At 39.1% G+C, this 20,728-nt stretch overlaps 1 pseudogene; it reads right to left on the bottom strand.

Moving 5' to 3' along the window:
• Positions 1 to 9,094: 9,094 nt before the first annotated feature.
• Positions 9,095 to 20,728, bottom strand: part of LOC138175994 (glyceraldehyde-3-phosphate dehydrogenase-like) — a 302,812-nt pseudogene continuing 291,178 nt past the window's right edge.

Raw genomic sequence — 20,728 nt, forward strand, 5'->3', positions numbered from 1 at the left:
AGAGAGAGACAGAGAGAGAGAGAGACAGAGACAGAGAGAGAGAGACAGAGACAGAGACAGAGAGACAGAGAGAGAGAGAGAGAACAGCCTAGGAGTGTTCCAGGCTGAGCCTATAGCAGGGAGGGCTCCCAGAACCCTGTGTCTCAGCACCAGAGGAACTTCTGAGCCTTCAAAAAAGTGGCCTAGTCTTACCCACTATACTCAGGTAGGCTCTAGCCCTGCCATTCACTTGCAGAGCTTGACCAAAGTATAGGTCCTTTATTGGTAAACCCATGTAAACTTTGTATACCATAGAGAATGGTTAAAATGACAAGAGTGTCCATGATCTTTTTGTTGTTGTTAGGTCATTTCAGTTGTGTCTGATTCTTCATAATCCAATTTAGGTTATTCTTGACAAAGATACTGGAGTACAGCTCATTTTACAGATGAGGAAACTGAGGTGAATAGGGTTAAGTGACTTGTCCAGGGTCACACAGTTAGTATCTGAGGCCACATTTGAACTCAGGAAGATGAGTCTTTCTGACTGTAAGCCACCTACTTGACTAGTAGGTGATCTTAGGTGATCTTGGGTGATCTTAGGAGAAGGCAAAAATTATAAGAATAGGAAATTATACTGGGGAGAAAAGAAGGATGAACACAAGGGAAATCACTATTGCATAAAAGATCAACACTTCAAACCATATATTCAAAATAAGCTCCAAATGGATGAAGGACCCAGATATCAAAGTTCACACCATAAATAAATTAGAGGAACAAAGAAAAGAATCACTTTCTTGCATCTATAGCTAAGGAGAGTTTGTGGTTAAGCAAGTGATAGAGAGGATCATACAAAATAAAATGGAAAATTTTGATTATATAAAATGTTTTTCACAAACAAATCTAATTAGTTCTAATTAGAAAAGAAACAGGTAACTGGGGGGAAATCTCTGCAACAGATGTCTCTGATAAAGTACTAATTTCTTTTCTTTTCTTTGTTTTTTTTTTTTTTTTTTGGCTTTTTGGAGGGGAAAAGGCAGGGCAATTGGGGTTAAATGACTTGCCCAAGGTCACATGGCTAGTAAGTGTTCCGTGTCTGAGGCCACATTTGAACTCAAGTCCTCCTGACTCCAGGGCTGGTGCTCTATTCACTGTGCCACCTAGCCACCCCTAAAATCCTAATTTCTAAATTATGTAATAAACAGATTCAAATTTATATGAGGCAGCTAGGTGATACAATGGATAGATGCCCGGCCTGAAATCAGGAAGACTCATCTTCCTGAGTTCAAATCTGGCCTCAGACACTTACCAGTTGTGTCATCCTGGACAAGTCATTTAAACTTGTTTGCCTCAGTGCCTCATCTATAAAATGAGCCAGAGAAGGAAATGGCAAACCACTGCAGTATCTTTGCCAAGAAAACCCCAAATGGGGTCATGACTGAAATAACTGAACAACAACAAATCATTCCCCAATAGATAACGTGGTCAAAGGATATGAACTTGTAGTTTGCAGTGGAAGAAATCTAAGCTATCAACAATTATTTGGGAAAAATATTCCTTATCACTAATATTTAGAAAAATACAAATTAAAGCAACTTTGAGAATCTACCTCGCGCCTGTTAGAAGGACAAAGGTGACAAAAAGTGGTTCTTCTTGCTCAGATTGGGGGGAGGCATAGCTGGCAGCTGGGATCTTGTGGTCAGGCCTTGCTCCATGTGCTGCCTCCTCCCCCTTCCCTCCTAAGGGTATAAAAGACTTTCCTGGACCTCTACTTTGGGAAATCCACTGGACATCCCCTAGGGCAGCAGGTTTGCTACCCTGTTATCTCAATTAGAGATGCTTTATTATAGAGCATGGGCCTGGAGTCAGGAGGACCTGAGTTCAAATTCAGCCTCAAACACTTTTGACACTAGCTGTGTGACCTTGGGCAAGTCACTTAACCCCAATGGCCCTGCCCTCCCTCCTAAAAAAAAAGATTCCTTATTCCTCAGCTCATGGTTTTGATTTATTTCAGGATTTGACAAACCTAAAAGAATGAAGATGAAACATTCCACTCACCTCCTGACAGAGAGGTGACAGAGACTATCTTAAAATGCAACGGGAGATGAAGATTTTTAGATATGATAGTGCGGAAATTTGTCTTGCTGCTAATTTGCAGCTATGTATTGAGGGATTAAAATTAAAAAAAATTTTTTTTGGCACAGTGTGGAGGTGGATAGTAGGAGCGATAGGTTAATAAAAAAAATACTTGCTAATTAAAAAGAAAAAAAGAAACGGTAACAGGACTTGTCTGGGCATGCTCAGATCACGTGATATAGCGGCTCCCTAGGTCCGCCCCACGTGGGAGGGATGACCTCCTCTGATTGGTTGCGCTGCTGAAAAGGTCAGCTTTAAAACTGAGCTGGGGCAGCCTCGCTTTGAGCGGCTGCTCCTCCTTCAGTCCCCGGATGTTGCACCTCGCGGCTCCTCCCGGTTTGAGCCATGTGCACACTGAAGCGCGAGAAGGGAGGCGCCCCTTTCTCCTGTCTTTTGCTCTTAAGCCCTGAGACACGAGCTCGTGTTGCTCTGTTCCTTTTGTCCTTCCCCGTTTTGGGTGCCGGAGGCAGCCCCCATTGCCCTGAGGGTTGTAGCCACGATGACCTAGAGGCAGAAGGGAAGGTGGGGGGTTGCGGCCGGCCAGCCCAGCAGGGAAGCCCAGGGATGCCGGGGTGCCAGAGCCTGGAGCTCCTCGTGGAAATTGGGACTGGGCACTAAGCTTCCCTGAAGTCATTCCCATCCATTCCCCAGAGACCTGGAGAGCCCAGGGGTTGTATCTCCCCACGAGCAAGTTTGGGCTTATGCTCTCTGAAGTAAATATTCCTTTATCAAAGCTCATTCAGTTGTTTGTGGCCGAATGGAACTGGAGTACAGGGGGCCGCTCCTACAGGTGAGGAATTGCCATCTGTGGGGGCCGAAGCAATTTGCAGAGCCTAGACATCCCCAACTCTACTTACGGTGCTGGAGAACTCAGAGGGGAGGGGAGATAGAATCCAACGGCACCTTCAGGCAGTGAAGGCCAAGATGGTCTGTTACAAATTAAAGAAGAATCAGATCAAAAGCATCTATCTAAAACCAAGATCTGGCCTTATTGGTATGGTGAGCATTCCTTTATATGGGGGTGGAGGGAGAGAATAAAAGATGAAATTTTCTGCCAAATAACTCATTCCTCTATTCCCATTGCACAGGACAGGAACAAGTGATGGTGGGAAGCTTTTTGAGCAACAGAATTTATCACCTAAGGACATAGCATCTTCTGTTTGAACAAGTCTAATTGAATTCTCAAAAGAAAATTCCTAAAGAAAAAATTATAGGATGAGGTGGATTCAAAAGAGAATCCTATCAAACGTTCTAAGAGCAATTAAAAATTACCCCGACAAAAGGGTACCTAAGAAATTATTAATAGTATAATCTCTAAAAAAAAACTTACCTTTGAAACATTTCTTTTCTAATTCCTTTATATACACATTTCCTCTTCTCTCTTATTAAAACACTTTGTGTCCATGCCATGCCCTCTGGACTTTGAATTAGTATTTACTTCAGACCCAAAGTTGATATGATAGAGAAAGTATTACATTTGGATATATCCCCTTACCTAGAGCCTCGGAAAATGCTTTCATAATTAATAGGAAATTGCATGATAGGATAAATTGGGAGTATAAGATTTGTGTATTAGTGTATGAGTTGGGATGCCTCTTCCTTCCATTGCCTTTAAATTTGAACTTCCTGTTTGCCATGTATTTATATCTATACCCTAGTGAGACTCAGAAGAGCATTTCAGCTGCTCAGAACCAATCCTCTCATTCAGGAAGGTAGAGATAAGTAAAGAGTAATGGAAGTCAATGAAAGGTGGCTGTCACCCCAAGTAATCTACTTAGGCATTAGCTACTGAAGCCAAAATAAAGGTTGTCTCATACCAGATGGATGCCACCAAAGATGTCTGAGCCAGATTTGCTGTCATTATTCTGTCACTCTTCTTTGGGAGTATTGGACCACTAGATTTAGAGAGGTCAGGGCCATCTATTCCAGGAATCTTGAAGAAAAAGCACACATACAAAGGTTGGGTGGCTCAAGACACCAGAAAAGATTATGGAAGAGGAACAATTGTTCCTTCAAGATTAATTTCAATAGGTAGAGATAAGAAAAGGCTGGGGTTCTATTATGGGAAAGAGTCTTTCTATCTAAAGGGGAGAGAATGATGTTATCTAAAGCCTCATTTACAAATTTATATCTGGGGTGTTTAGAAAAATATCACGTAGGGCCAAATCTTATAAAACTATAAAAAATCCCTGTGGTGCCTTAACTGCATATATTCAGCTATTGGACAGTAGCCAGGCTCTAGATGAACTAGCTAGAAGTGGCCAAGTGAAAAATCATAGCCTTCTAGAGGGAAAGCCAGGCTGCTCCTGGCCACATTCTTTCTCTGTATTCTATCTCTAGGATGTTATCCTGCAGATAATATAGCTTAGATGCTAGCATCTGTTGCAGAGGATGAAGTAGAGAAATTTTATGAAGAACTTGACAAGAAATCTGGTCCTGAAGCCAATTCTCAAAGATGGATTACAAACGTGTTTTGAGATAAAATGAGTGTGTAGCTTCCCAAGGGTATTTAGAAGAACAACACTCATTCAGACTTACAGGTTATGATATGATTATTAGAATAATCAATCTCATTACTGTACATTTGGCCAATATGGTCTAATTGTTTTCTGTGAATTTATTTTTCTTAGGTTAGTAACTTGAAGCTTATATCTGCCTTTGAAAGAAAGAAAAGAAAGGAATGACTAAAAGGCAAGAGAAATCAACAACAATGATTTGTTACTGTTATTCAGTAGTTTTACTCATGTCTGACTCTTCATGACCTCGTTTGGGGTTTTCTTGGCAAGGATACTGGAATGGTTTGCCTTTTCCTTCTCTAGCTCATTTTACATATGAGGACACTGAGGCAAATAGGGTTAAGTGACTTACCCAGGGTCACACAGCTAGTATCTGAGACCATATTGGAACTCAGGAAGATGAGTCTTCCGACTCCAGACCTGGCACTCTATGCATCGTGCTACCTAGCTGCCCTAAACAATGATAACTGACATTTATGTGGCACTTAATTTGTGCCAGACACTGTGCCAAATGCCTTACAGTTATCTCATTCAATTCTCCCAACCACTCTAGGAGGTAGATGCTATTATTATCCTCATTTTTACAGATGAGGAAAAATGAAGAAGGACAAGGTTAAGTGACTTGCTCAGTCACACAGCTATCTGAGGACAAATTTGTACTCAGATCCTCCTCAATACAGGTTCTGCTCTCTATCCACTGCACCACCTAGCTGCTTCCAGTAAGACACCACATACTATGTGATACTTGGCGATTTAAAAAAGTGAACACAAGAGAAGACATCTAAAAATATATTAAAAATATGATTTGGGATTAAAAATTGAAATTGTAGACTACTGGGAAGACTAATGCCTGTCATAGTGTGAATATGTCTTTTAGATAGAAGAGAATAAGAAGGGACTGAATGTGGTGACCATCTCATGTCAAAAATAAAACTGGCCTATGTCTTAGCAGATAGAAAATGACTATTTACAGGTGGCTCATTCATTTCTAATAAGCTGTCTGTGTACAGTCAGGTCCTAGTATTTAGTTAGAGCAACATTCAAAGCAGAAGAAATTTAAAGATACAAAACCAAAGCAATAATGCAAGAAACACATTAAACTCTTTACTATGTATAGATTATCATGTTGGGGAGATACAAGTTTTGATAAAACATAATCCCTGGAAATTTGTATGAAGTGATACAGAGTGGAAAGAGCAGAACCAAAAGAATAAAGTATACAATAGTTACAACAATGCAATTAAAGTCAATGTTGAAAGGCAATAAAATTCTAGGGTCATGCAATGGTCAGTGTCAGTACCATTCTACCAAAGCAAGTAGTCATTCCCACCCCTACCCCCCCTTTTTCCCCCTGAAAAATTAATTTTTTCTTGGAGTGTACTTGAGGGTATTTGACTATCTATTGGGAAGACTATTTGTTGTGTCAAAACAAAGTGTATCAAAAATAACTTTTAGTTGTTATTCCCCTCAAGGAGCTTACCATCTTACAAGAACATTACCACATAACTATAATATAAAATGTTACATGATATATAGATTAGCAATCTGCAAAAATAAGTTATGTGTGAGATGTAAAGGAGAATGGTATCTGAGTTGAGTTGGGCTTTGAGTGATAAGAATTCAGTAGGATAGTAGGGCACCCAAGCACAAAGGACAACCTGAGCAAAAGGCCAAAGACGAATTCCAAATGTATTTCGAGTCGACATGAGTGTGTAGTCTTCCAAGGGTATTTAGAAAGACAATACTCTTACATGGACATATAAGATCATACAGCATGGTTGGGGGAATGGAGAGTTGTTCAGTTTGGTTGGATTGAAGAATGCATGGAGAAGAGTGGTCTGGGTCAATAAATGGATCAGCAAGCCCTTAGTAAATACTTCCTATGGGCCAAAAGACCAGTGAGATTGAATAATCAAGAATGATTGCTTAGTGGCAAACATGAGTAATTGGAAAAAAGATGATGCCCTTAATTAGGAAGGTGATGGGATTTTGGGTTGAAAGAAAAGAAGTTCACTTTTGGTTATGTTGAGTTTGAAGTGGACACCCTAGTGAGGAAGTCCAGCATGCAGTTGGTGATACATTACTGAAGCTCAGAAGAGACATGAGAACTGTATATGTGGATTTTAGTCATGCATACAGATGATAGTTATGCCTATAGAGCCTGATGAAACCACCAATAGAGCTGTTCAGTTAAAACCTCCATATTGTTCTTAGGCAAGTTGAAGGTTAGTCATATGTCTCATTTCTTGTACTTGTGAAGCTGACTCTCAAACCCACCTGTAAGAATTCATTCCTATTAAACCTATTTTTACTGAATTCAGATCAATGTTAAAATCTGGCTAGATATTTTTGACTCTGACTGTCATTTAATTTGATAGCTATTTTTACCCATTTAGTGTCATTTGAAAATTTGATGAGCAAGCCCTTTATAACTTTATCTAAGTCACTGATAAAAATGTTAAACAGTAGAGTCAAGCACAAAGACCTGGGGTACTCTTCTGAACAGATCCCCCAAGGTGACAGAGCCATCAGTGATCTCTCTTTGTGAATGGCCATTTAACCAGTTCTAGACCCACTTAACTGTTCTTGTTGTCTAGCCTTCATCTTTCCACCTTTTCTATAAAGAATAATATTTGCTAAAATCTAGGTAAGCTATATCTAAATTATTCTACTGATCTACAAGTCTTGGTAACTTTTTTTTCCATGATGATATTTTTTATTATTGAAACTTAAATACACAAAAAGAAAAATAGGAAATAAGGAAAGAAAAAAGGACATGTACACAGCAGAATGTAAGAGCATTAAAATATATATAGCAATAAATTTCCTTTTCAAGAAAAACTATATGATTATGTATATGTATATATATATATAGTTATGTTGAGAGCTGTCCATCTTTTCTTTGCTTTCTTGTTAGTTTGGTTCTCTACTGTGCACATTTCTAGTAACTGTTAAGAAAGAAAGATTATGATCTAGTCTTAATGAAGTCTTGATGCCTCTTTGTGATAATTTTTTTTCCTTTTCTAGATGTTTGTTAACTATTCTTAAAGCAACTTTGATGACATTGACTGAGAGTAACTTATAACAGCAGTAGGAATGATGACAGACAGCCATGCTTGATAGCATCCTTTGGGAGTAACTAGGAACTTCAGGAGAGCACTGAGTCCTGTCTATTATCTTCTAAGAGCAACAAGGGATCCCAGAAGAAGATCCTGCTTGTTCAATGCTGTGTCATGAAATTTACATAAAGAGATGTTTTTTAAGAGATGGTTTTCCAAGCATTCTTTTGTTTTCCTCTTTCTCTCAATAAAACTTTCTTTCTCTAATTCTCCAAACTGCCTCCTTGCAAGGCAACTTTGTGCCAGAATACAGAGTGGTGTCATGAAGTAGTTTCCTCCTCCTCCAGATTTGGGGGCTGTCAAGTGGAGAAATGAGAGATATCACAAAGCAAATCTGGCTCTCCCTGAGAGCCTCAGACATAAACAATTGCTTTTGGAAAACCACAAACTGAGAAAAATCAAAATGTTAAGTAATCCAAAAGGAACTTGAAAGACATATGGTGGGTTTAATAAGCTTCAACCAATATTGCACTTGAGAGGTGGCATAAAATACCTCATCCAGGAAAAGTATGAATAGAAAAGAAAGTGATCCAGTCATGTAGCAAGAATGAGAGACAATAGAGCGACAACTCCTTTGCTGTGTTAATGCCCTTGAAATATTAAAAGATCCAGAAGAAGGCCTTGAGTGCATTGAATGGATTCTTTATGGAGGATCTGTAGAACCACCGAGGCTGAGAATCCCACAGGATAAGCAGGAAACAGTGTGGCATAATGGAAAGAATCAAAGAAACTGGATTTGAATTTGACTCTGTCATTTACTTGCCTATGAAGCCCTGGCTGTCACTTAACTTCCCTAGGACTCAGTTTTCCCATCTGGAAAATGAGGTGGGTTTGACTAGATGATCTAGATGAATTATAAGCAAGTATGTGGTGGTAAATGTTTAACAAACAGCTTTCTAAGAAAAATATATACATGACACCCTTTTACATTTAATTCACATCTTCTCCATCACTTTCTTAAGTCTAGACAATCAAAACAATAAATCAAGACCTGATTTTTTGAGTTCTAAGGTATGGAGGCTTACACTGAAAATTTAATGAGTTCTCACTGGGTGGTATGAGCTAGCTCTAGGACGCCGCTGCCTATAAGGTCCCTTCCATGTTCCTTTCTATGAATGTATGATCCCACGGAGGGAACGACCACTCTGATAAAGGCATTTAGAGTTATTAGTGAAGAGTACAGATGTAATTAGTACAGTTGACATCTAGGAGTTGCATTATACAATATTGATCTTTGCATATTTTTCATTTTTGTCATTCTTCACTGCAGTGTAGCATTGCTTCATTATATTGAGTCTCCATAGTTCAGTATTCCCTCAAGAGCTGGGAAGGCATGACTCCTTATAGTTTTTTTTTTTTTGCACTGAATATGTTGACTTTATTGATAGTACACAATACAGGACTCTAGGCTTCTTCCCCCTACTACAGGGGTGCTTTGGAACAAGGATGTGAATGGGACATGGGATCCCTAGTATAGGAACACAGGTTAGGAATGTGGGCTCCCCAGTGGTGGATTTCCTGTTTTTGTCTGGGGATGAAGATCCATGGCTTTCCACTTTACTCCTTGGAGGCCATGTAGACCATGAGGTCTACTACACGTTTGCTATAACCATACTCATTGTCATACCAGGAAATGAGCTTGACAAAATGGTCATTGAGGGCAATACCAGTGCCAGCGTCAAAGGTAGAAGAGTGAGTATTGCTGTTGAAGTCACAGGATACAACCTGGTCCTCTGTGTAGCCCAAGATGCCCTTCAAGGGTCCCTCTGATGCTTGCTTCACCACTTTCTTGATATCATCATATTTGGCAGATTTCTCCAGGCGGCAGGTCAGATCCACAACAGATACATTGGGAGTAGGAACACGGAAGGCCATGCCTGTGAGCTTCCCATTCAGCTCAGGAATAACCTTGCCTACAGCCTTAGCAGCACCAGTGGATGATGTTTTGGGCAGCACCACGCCCATCACGCCATAGCTTACCAGAGGGGCCATCTACTGTCTTCTGGGTAGCAGTAATGGCATGGACTGTAGTCATGAGTCCTTCCACAATGCCAAAGTTGTCATGAATGACCTTGGCCAAGGGGGCCAAGCAGTTGGTGGTACAGGAAGCATTACTGACAATCTTAAGGGAATTATCATATTTCTCATGGTTCACTCCCATCACGAACATTGGGGCATCAGCAGAAGGGGCAGAGATGATGACCCTCTTGGCTCCACCCTTCAAGTGAGCCCCAGCCTTTTCCATGGACTCCAGTGGACTCTACAACATACTCGGCTCCAGCATCTCCCCATTTAATATTGGTGGGATCCCGTTCCTGGAAGATGGTAATGGCTTTTCCATTGATCACCAGCTTCCCATTCTCAGCCTTGACAGTGCCCTTGAATTTGCCATGAGTGGAATCATATTGAAACATATAAACCATGTAGTTGAGGTCAATGAAGGGGTCATTGATGGCCACAACGTCTACTCCACCTGAGGTGAATGCAGCCCTGGTCACCAGGCACCCAATATGGCCAAATCCATTGACTCCGACCTTCACCATCTTGTTTCAGGGATGCGACTTAAGCAGCAGAACCTGGCACCAAGCTAGGAGAAAAGCCGAAAGCCGACTCCTTATAGTTTTTGACAGTTGATAAAGAACACGGCTGTAAACATCACTATACAGGTAGCTCTTTTAGAAAAAAAAAAGTCTGTGGATTGGCTTAGATGGATGTTGAGATCTCTTCCAGCCCTCAAATTCTGTTATTTTATGAGTCTATTCCCAAGAGTAGGATTGCAGAGTCAAAGGTATGATCAGTTTTATGAGTTGAGTTTATTGCCTTAAGGTTCCACAGAAAGGCAGTACCAATGTGTATTGCTATCAGCAGTATATGAGTGTGTCCATTTCCCTATAGCCCTGTCATCTTTATTTGCTTTTTGCCTATTTGTGGGTTCCTTATGGGTCCTCCAGTTTGCATGGAATACTGTGTAAATTTCTTGTGCTCTGGGACCTTTCTGAGTTAACAATTTTAATAATAGAGAGGCTGTTATAGCTGGACCTATGATGATAGAACTGAAAACAGAATTGTTGTTCAGTTGTTTTTCAGTTGTATTCAATTCTTCATGACCCCATTTTGGGGAAATTTTTTGGGGGGTTTTCTTGGCAAAGATACTGGAGTCGTTTGACATTTCCTTTTACAGCTCATTTTACACATTAGGAAGCTGAGGGAAACAGGGTTAAGTGATTTACCCAGGATCACATAGCTAGTGAGTATCTAAGGACCGATTTGAATTCAGGGAGGTGAGTCTTCCTGACTCTGGACCTGGCACTCTATTCGCTGTGCCCCTTAACTTCCCAAAAATAATTAGGTAATAATAATTTATATTCTCTAGATACTTCCTTCATAGCACTTCGTATTTCAGAAAAGACAGTGGCAGTTTCCTCTTTGAGGGATCTGTCCCTGCAGAACCCCTAAACCTGGGCTATAGAAGACTTCACAAGAATAGCTTGACCACAGGAGCAGAGAGTTGTGATGTAATGGCTGAAGTGTTAAAAGGAACCTGAATGCTCTTTTTAAACGTGGGGGGTGGGGAAGATGACAACTTCAAATGCCAGTTAGGCATTTGCTTCCTTTTCTAAGACTTCAGGGTTCTGGGGTGGACGGAGCTTGTTAAAAACCAAAAGCAAAGAGTCACATCTCCTCTGCCCAGAAATAAATACATTTCAAACTTGTGTTGAACTCAAGAGTTAGGAATTCAGACACCTAGGAGAAACATGTTAAGAAATCTCCATGCAAAAGAAAAATTTCATGAATTCAATATCTTGTCTGTCACCAACCTCCTTGACCCAGGAAGGGCCCTTTTGGGGAAATGACTCCTTTTGCCTCATGGATCAGTCCAGGTCCAATTTCAGACTAAATAAATCTCCAGTTTTGTTTTAGCATGAAGTAGATGTCAATTCAGAAAATAACCTAGCTTCAAAGCAAGATTTTGACTTGGGAAAATATTCACATATGCACACATATGTAATATATGTATAACCACCTATATGTGCATGTGTACCTACATGATACATGTATGTATATATCTGCACACAGAAGTACACATACATACTGGGGTTGAAATATAACTTAAAGTTACAGTAGGATTTGGAGCAAACTGTATATAACACACACATTTGTCAGGACCTGTATTTTTTTTCCACATAGAAATCTCCCAATTTGGAAGCTTTCCATCTGATGTGGATTGGAAACTCATATGTAATTTATAATCTTAGAAAGTTGCCAGATATTAACCTATTATCAAATTGTTTACCATCTTAGGGAGGGGGAAAGTGAAGGAGAGAAGGAGAAAATGTAGAACTTAATTTAAAAAAATGCATGTTAAAAATTTTCTTCGCATGTAATTGAAAAAAACAAAACACTATTTTAAAAGAAAGTTGCCTGGGAGCATTGAGGGGTTAGATCAAGGCAAGTCAAGAAACATCTATTAGGCATCTACTATTTGCCAGGCACTGTGTTAAGTCCAGGTAATGGTTCTGTTAGATTACTCAGGCGTAAGTCTGGATGTGTCAGAGGAAGGACTTAAACCCCACTGTCTTCTAGACTTCAAGACTAACCCTTTATTCACCATCCAAACAAACTCTTGGGGGTTATGACTTTATTGAATTCAGAAGGAACAGATTAGAACACAGATAAAGGATTTAAGATCCTGCAAGATAGGGATTATATCTAATTTACATTCTCTATAATACCTAGCTCCTTCTGAAGGACCTGAAAAAAAAGTAAATAATAATGCTATAATACTGAATAGTTTCTCATTTTTGGAATATTTAGAATCAACTATACCATGCTTTGAAAAGAGACAGTGCTATATGGAAGTATATATATATATATATATTTGATTCCTCCAGTTTACCAAGAAAGAAACAAGTTTGTGTTAATTACACATGTAGAACTTTCAGAACATTCATACCCATGCCATTGATCATCATTATTATTTTAATTGATTAATTTTTGGTTGCAACATTCACTTTCATAAGATTTTGAATTCTAAATTTTCTCCCCCTTTTCCCCTTTCCCCCTCTCCAAGATGATGTACAATCTGATATAGACTCTATATATACATTCTTATTAAACATATTTTCACATTAGTCATATTGTAAAGAAGAATGAGAACCACATTGATTATTATTTTAACTAGATGTCCTTGAAATGTGAAATGAAACACACACACGCGCCTGCTCCATTAGACTATTGTCTAACATATGGTAATCTGTCTCAATAAAACTACAGTTTGTGAGGGGGTGTTCTGACAGAATGCCAGGCTATTCCCTTGACAAATTTTCCGTACAACGTCAAATAGAAAAAAGCTCTCTGCCTTTACTTTAGTTTGGCTCACAGGCATGCAAAGAAAGTTTCCTTGCAACCATAGTGATAAATAAAATTGTGAGCTATTAAAAAGACCAATGAAATCATGAGAAAGGTAGTAAATCTATCCATTAAGAAGAGAACTTGTTTGACCAAAATATAAACGCATTCAGAAATTGTGGATTTTATAACAAGCTCATTGAATTGATAGGAGATCTAGAGAGGATACAGAAATATCATCTCATATATATAACTCTATATAAGCCTCTGCTTAATACATCTCAAAAATATTGCTTTCAATTCTCTCTAAAGAACTCAGGGAAGATGATTCCACAATAACAGTTCATGGTCAATACCTTCCAGTGAATCACAACTGGTAAAATCAGTAATTTTTTCCTAATGTCTAAGAATGAATACTTGTTGACTTGCCCAAGCAACCCAAATGTTCTGTATTAGTCCAAAGAGTCCCAACACTTGATCCTTTTCTCTCCAAACAAAATGCAGCTCTGTATGTCCTTTTATTGATGTTTTATACCTTGTACCCCCCCACATTTTGTCTTTCATCTTGAACAAAGAAAATCACATTTGCTTGCCAAACATTAAACAACAGCTCTTCTATTATGTCCTGTTTTTGAGGAGGAGCATGGGGGCTAGTAGAATCTACTGTTGGTTGGTTCTCTTTCCATTTTTCTAGATGGGGCTTCCTAACTTTAGCACTTTCATCCTAATGAACTACTCCCAAGGTCACATCTCCTCATCTCCCACACTGACAAGATTCACCAGATTCAACTCTCTGCATCTTGCTCCCTTTGGCATGTCTATAGTCTGGTTACTTTACTAAGGTCTAACCTCCTAAACATCTCCTGCTGCAATCTAAATCCCTTTCTTCTTGTGCTGACCTCACAAGTGGATACTAAGGCTAGTTTTAATTTACAATGTAGAAGTACTCCCTGATTTCAGAAGAAACCTGGGAAGACTTACATGAACTGATGAAAAGTGAAGTGAGCAGATCCAGGAGTACATTATATATAGCAACATTGTATGATGACTATGAATGACTGAGCTATTCTCAATAATGCAGTGATCCAAGATCTGAAGGACTCATAATGAAAAATGCTGTCTAATGCAGAGAAAGAACTGATGGATTCTGAATACAGATCAAAGCATACTATTTTCCTTTTCTTTTTTTCTTTTGATCTCTTTCTTCTTTCACAACATGACTAATATAGAACTGCATTTTACATGATTGCACATACACAACCTGTACCAAATTGTTTACCATCTTAGGGAGGGGGATGGTGAGGGTGAGAGGAAGAAAATTTGGGATTCAAAATTTTTGAGAAATGAATGCTAAAATTTGTTTTTCCATGTAATTGGAAAAAAAAATAAAACACTATTAAAAAAACACTATTCTCTGATGCTAGAAAGGAACATTATCTCTGTCTACCCGATGAGGAAACTTGAGTCACAGAGAAGTAAAAACCTCACAGTTTGTTTGTAGCTCTCCACTCAGGAAGCTATACAAACTCTTTGGTCAGTCCACAGATTGCTACCTCTACTTGGACTGATTACCTCCATTCCATTTCCTCTGGAACTTGAATTAGAGGCCTCAGAAGGAGCAGGTACAGAATGACAATGTGCAGAATGTGCTACTGTAGAGAGTAGATTCCATAATATGCTCTCTATGAGGCCTCTTATTCCCTGTTTATCACATATAGGGTAGAAGGGGAGTTCTTAAAGGAAGACCATTTTCTTGGACTACATTATCACCTTCACTCTCCTTTATTATCCGAAGGGTTTTATCAAGAGGTACAGAAGAAACCTGCCAATCAGGAAGAAATAAGACAGAGAAAGTAGGGCTTTAGCTTAGGCACTGAAATTTAGAGAGGTGCCACTTCCTCCTCAAGATAGTGGTCACAAACAAATTAACTGTGGATACTAGATTCATTTGGAGCCAGGAGAATTCATCTTCATGAGTTCAAATGTGACTTCAGACAGTTATTAGCTGTGTGACGCTGGGCAAGTCACTTAACCCTATTTGCCTCAGTTTCCTCATCTGTAAAATGATCTGGTGAAGGAAATGGCAAACCACTCCAGTGCATTTGCCAAGAAAACCCAAAATATGGTCATGAAGAGTCGGATACAACTGAAATAACTGAACAGCAACATCAGATGCAAAGACAGTCAGACATCAAAGGATCTTCCATTCCCTCAACCATTTATCTAAAATGGATGGGGTTTCCTTCTGCCAGACCCTAACTTCTGTTCTGAACACCCTTACTTTTCTCCACTCCTTTGTTTTAGCAGCACATTTCAAGAAACAGTCTTGCTTAGAAACAAATTTTATGACAAAGCTTTGTGGAGCAAAGTTACAATAGCGAATCACAACTCTACTGTAGATTAACTCCACTCCCACCCCCAAAGTGAACACTTTTGTGAACTGGAAGCACAAGAATTGGCCAGCAGAGAGGAGGAAAATGTCACAGACATTTTCATTATGAAGGACTTAACCCTTAAATCCTGTCAAGTCCCAGGCAAGCCATACAGTTTTCTTGTTGCAAAAATCATTCCTTCCAGCCACCCAACTCCTAATATCTAAAGTGAATGGAAATTTCCAGATAGTCTCAAGACTTCAGTATTAGTTAAAGCATGTGGGGAGGTGGTGTATGTGTTTGGGGGAGGTGGGGGTGGGTGGAGAGGGAATAAGAGACAGAAGGATGTTGCCATAGCCACCAAGGGGAGAATTCTGGGTCAAAGGAGTATGGATATAGGCATGGAGATCTGAGGACTTGAGGAAACTAAGGGACCTACCTTCCCAGCTGCTAATAGCCCCAAATCATCCAGTAGCAATTGCTTTTCCTCCTTTATTGGCTACTAGAATGACACCCCTCCCTTCCAATGCTGATGACCCACATCTTCTTCCTCCTCTTTTCCTAGTTCTTACTGCATCCCAGGGACAGGGGAGATGATTCCTAAGCCTTCCCCCGAGCCTCAGCTTCCTATGGGCCATTGTCTGGGTGGATTTGAATGTCCTTATTAGGGCAGCTAGGGAGCATAGTGGATGGAGCACTCGACCTAGAGTCAGAAAGAACTGAGTTTAAATCTGGCCTCAGATATTTATTAGCTGTGTGACCCCAGGCAAATCACTTAACACTGTTTGCTTCAGTTTCTTCATCTATAAAATGAGCTGGAGAAGGAAATGGCAAACCACTCCAGTATCTTTATTGAGAAAACCCAAATGGGGTCATGGAGAGTTGAACAGGACTGAAATGACTCAACAACAATAACAAAATGGGGAGTAGGCTGTACTTCAGGGATAATTGACTAAACTCCTTGGGTTTCATCTGTCCATCCCAAATGTGACCGTATTTCCACATGTGTGGCTTTTAGAAAAGCAAACAGCATAATGAAGGCAATGGTTGGTGTTCTAGAGATAGGATTTGGAAGCCTTCCTTACTCTAGATTCATTTATTCCCCAGCTTGGTTCCATATTTCCTGTTCCTATGGCTGGTATCATGGTCTCTCTCTAAATTTCCCCCATCCCCATCCTTTTTTTTTCTCATTAAGTCCAATGACCACATTTTCTGATTCAAAATTCAGGCCACATGGCCAATTAACTTCATCTAGCTGCCACAATTGTAAGAGGTTTTATATGAGTCTATACTTGAGACTTTTAACTGATCTAGCTCAATTTCCTCTTTTGAATCATGCGGTTTTACTGTTTCTGAGTTCCCATATTTGTCTTCATAATACTTAAGCGACATGTAGTAACATGTCCATTTCTCTTTATAAATATATCTTGGAGCTATCTAAAGAGCTGTAACTATCAGGGTTACAAATAGAGTGTGTCTAGTTACACAGGATCAGAGGCTACCCCCCATCTCGCCTTCCTTCTCATGGCTGTTTCTGGAAAGACACGAGTGATTCAAGTACAAGGAGAATCCTAGACAGGAGACAGTTTAAACATCATTTCCAACCAGTCAATTTTATGAAGGAGGAAACTGGGGTCTAGAGATATTTAGTGACTTGCTCAAAATAAGAGAAGCAGTACCAGACAGGACTAGAACTGAGTTCTCCTGGTTCCCAGACTGGGTTGTGCTGGTTAGTATTTAACAACCAGCTCTTCAGGAAAAAATTACAATGAAGATGTGTCATGCTGCAGAGAGATGTTTGCAAAAACATTCATGGCCCTATTGCAAGTTTTCAAAGAAGATTCTCTTGATATATATATGTGTGTGTGTGTGTGTGTGTGTGTGTATGTGTATATATATATATGTGTGTGTGTATACACACAAATTTATTTTTGGAGGGGAGAAAGCAAGGCAATTGGGGTTAAGTGATTTGCCCAAGGTCACACAGCTAGTACATGTGTCAAGTGTCTGAAGTTGGATTTGAACCCAGGTCCTCCTGACTCCAGGACTAGTGCTCTATTCACTGTGCCACCTAGCTGCCCCCACAGACTATTTTCATAAAGATTTTATAGATGAAAAATTGAGCTAATGAAATGGTAGTTATTGATATCTTCTTAATTGTCTGTTTCAGAAAAAGACATTTAAGTAAAGCAAAGATTTTTCTCTATTTAAACATTTTTTAAAATAATCAATAATCACAGATGAATTATGCAAAATTGAGAGGCAGCTAGGTGGCACAGTGGATGGAGTGCTAAGCTGAGAGTCACTAAGACCTGAATTCAGATCCTGCCAAATACACTTACAAGCTGTTGCTTAACCTTTCTCAGCCTCAGTTGACTTAACTATAAAATGGGTATAATAATATCACCCACCCATGAGATAAAATGAAAACTACTTTGCAAATGTTAGAGTGCTATATAAATGCTAGCTGTTACTGTTAAAATGCAGTTTTACTAATTAATGTACACATGTTAAGATTGTGCTTTGATAATCCTTGACCAAAATCAATCAAGAGATAAAATAGGTAGGTATAGGATTGACAAAGGTGTTTACTACTATCATAGATGAAATCTATCGTGAAGTCTAAATGGAAGAAGGATTTTCATAGATGTTGAAGCCCTCAGTTTGCTCCTGTTTACTGATAATGTTTTTCTTATTGTATCAAGTTCAGGAAATGGTACACTTAAAAGTATCCTAACAATCCACAGATAAAAAACCAACTGCATAAAGAATGCCTGTTCTCCAGACCATGAAATTCATGGTATGGACAGCACTTGGTTGAGTTACTTCATCAGCTCCTGTTGGACAGCCCCTACAGGTGGGCAGTGAGCTCAGCCTAGTATTACATAGAAGGAAGGACATGGGCAGGATTACATTGGAGAAAATGTACAGCAACTTCAGCAATTCCAAGTATTTCCCTGAAATGAAGGCCCATCTTTGTTTGTTAGAACATCTGGTGATGTTCTAATAGTGTAAGTCATGAAATATCATAAGGATATCTTGTGGAGGATATGTAAGGACTTAAAACTGCAGAAGCCTGAAAGTACATGAATGTAAGCTTTATTTTTTGCTCTTTCTTTCCCCTACCTTTGGTTTCTTCCCAGCCCATATCACAGGGCCTGGTATACAGTAGACATTTAATAAATGCTTAATGATGGATTGAGAAGTGTCTGGTGGGCTAAAGGCTGCTACATTTCAGGATCACAAGATCACAAATTTAGAGTTAGAAAAAACCTTAGAGATCATCTCATCCAACATCCCCATTTTGCAGATGAGGAAACTAATTACTGACAATGAATTGTGTGCAAGACATGTTTTGAATGATATCATCTGAGAGATGTAGAATGTGAAATACTGGTGTGCCACTCATAGCAAGAGTGAAAGATAACAGATAGGTTGCTTATGTGTTGCATCGTAAGCACATAATGTCAAAAGACCAATGATCTGGAATTATTTCCAAAGAGTTATTAAATTGCCAATACCCTTTTACCCAGCAATACCACTACTATATCTATTTTTAAAAGTGATAAGGGGAAAAGGAAAAGATGTTCTTAACGATTTATAGCAACTCTCTTTGTGGTAGCAAAGAACTGGACTTTTTAGGGATATCCATCAATTAGGGAATGGCTGAACAAGTATAGGATATGATTGTGATGGAATACTGTTGTGCTAAAAGAAACGATGAGCTCAATGATCTTAGAAAAACATGGAAAGACACACAAAATAATGAAGAGTGAAATGAGTAGAACCAAGAGAACATTATATACAGTAAAAACAATATTGTTTTAAGAATGACTGAGCAAATAAGTAATTTCGACTACTATAAGTGCCTAAATTAACTATAAAGGACATATGAAAGAAGACTCTGTCTGTATCCAGAGAAAGAGCTGATAACTAGAAGCATGTATAGAATGATTTTACATATATATGCTTATTTGTATCTAATGGTAGCCATCTTTAGGATGGGGATGAGAAGGGAATGAAAAAAAGAAATTGACATGATAACTTTATAATAAATTTAAAAGGAAAGCAGTTATGCATAATAGATTTGTAGTTTCATGTGTAATCATCTTTTTTTATTATACTATGCTATGGAAATGCTAGTTCCATAAATTAAAAATAAAAGCAAAAGATCAATGAGAAGATTTCTGGAGAATTGGGTAGACACCCCATAGAGGATTTATGGGAACTCAGGGAACACAGAAGGAAGGATATGGGTTGGATTACCTTGGGAAAAAAATGTACAGCAACTTCAACAGTCTCAAATACAGCCCTGAAATAAAGGGCCCCTCTTTGTAAACATAGACCCTGGATTCAACTCCTATTTTGTCACTTATTTTATTTTATTTTATTTTTAAAGCAATTGGGGTTAAGTAACTTGCTCAAAGTTACACGGCCAGTTTTTTCTGGGTGTGGTGCTGAGTATCTGAGCCCAGATTTGATGCCCAGGTCATCCCGATGCTGAAGCCGGTGCTCTTACTCGCTGAGCCACCTGGCTGCCCCTAAGCATTTGGGGTTAAGTAACTTGTTCCAGGTTACACGGCCAGGTATTTCTGGGTGGATGCTAAGTGTTGGAGCCCAGGATTCGATCCCCAGATCATCCCGACACTGGAGCTGGTGCTCTTACTTGCTTGTGCTACCTGGCTGCCCCATATTTTGTCACTTATTGCCTGTGACCATGAGCAAGTCATTTAACTTACCTAAGCCAGTTTTCTCTTCTGTAGAATGAGAAGGTGGTCTCTAAGTTGTTTCTGGGCTCTAGATTTATGATCTGTGCTGAATTACCCCTATTTTATTTTTTTACTCAAAAAAAAATAAAGCAAACAAAAAAATAAGAACACTCATTTAAAAGTCTTCTTGTGAAAGGTTCAGGGAGCAGTTTTTCCTTAGTGCAGAAATCAAATCAATGTCTTTGTTCTAATTAGCAGCATATTTTAGTCAAAGGAAACAAGAATATGTAGGACTTTCACATTGTGGCAACCACAGACCTAAATGATTAATCACAGAATTTTAGAACTTGGATATTATGCTAGGGTCATTCAGATTGTATAGGTGAGGAAACTAGTTTCACAGAACTGTCAAGTGATTGAGCTGGCACTCAGGTCCAGGGTTTCTGACACTAGCCCATTGACTTTTTAAAAAATAAAATAAAAATGTTTTTCAATTAACAAACATTAATTTTCTCCCCCTCAAAAATATAACAACCAAAAAGAGAAAGAAA

This window comes from Petaurus breviceps, unplaced genomic scaffold (assembly GCF_028583685.1).
Source record: "Petaurus breviceps papuanus isolate PSGF00001 unplaced genomic scaffold, PetGlider_PUasm1.0 80, whole genome shotgun sequence".
NCBI lineage: Eukaryota > Metazoa > Chordata > Mammalia > Diprotodontia > Petauridae > Petaurus > Petaurus breviceps.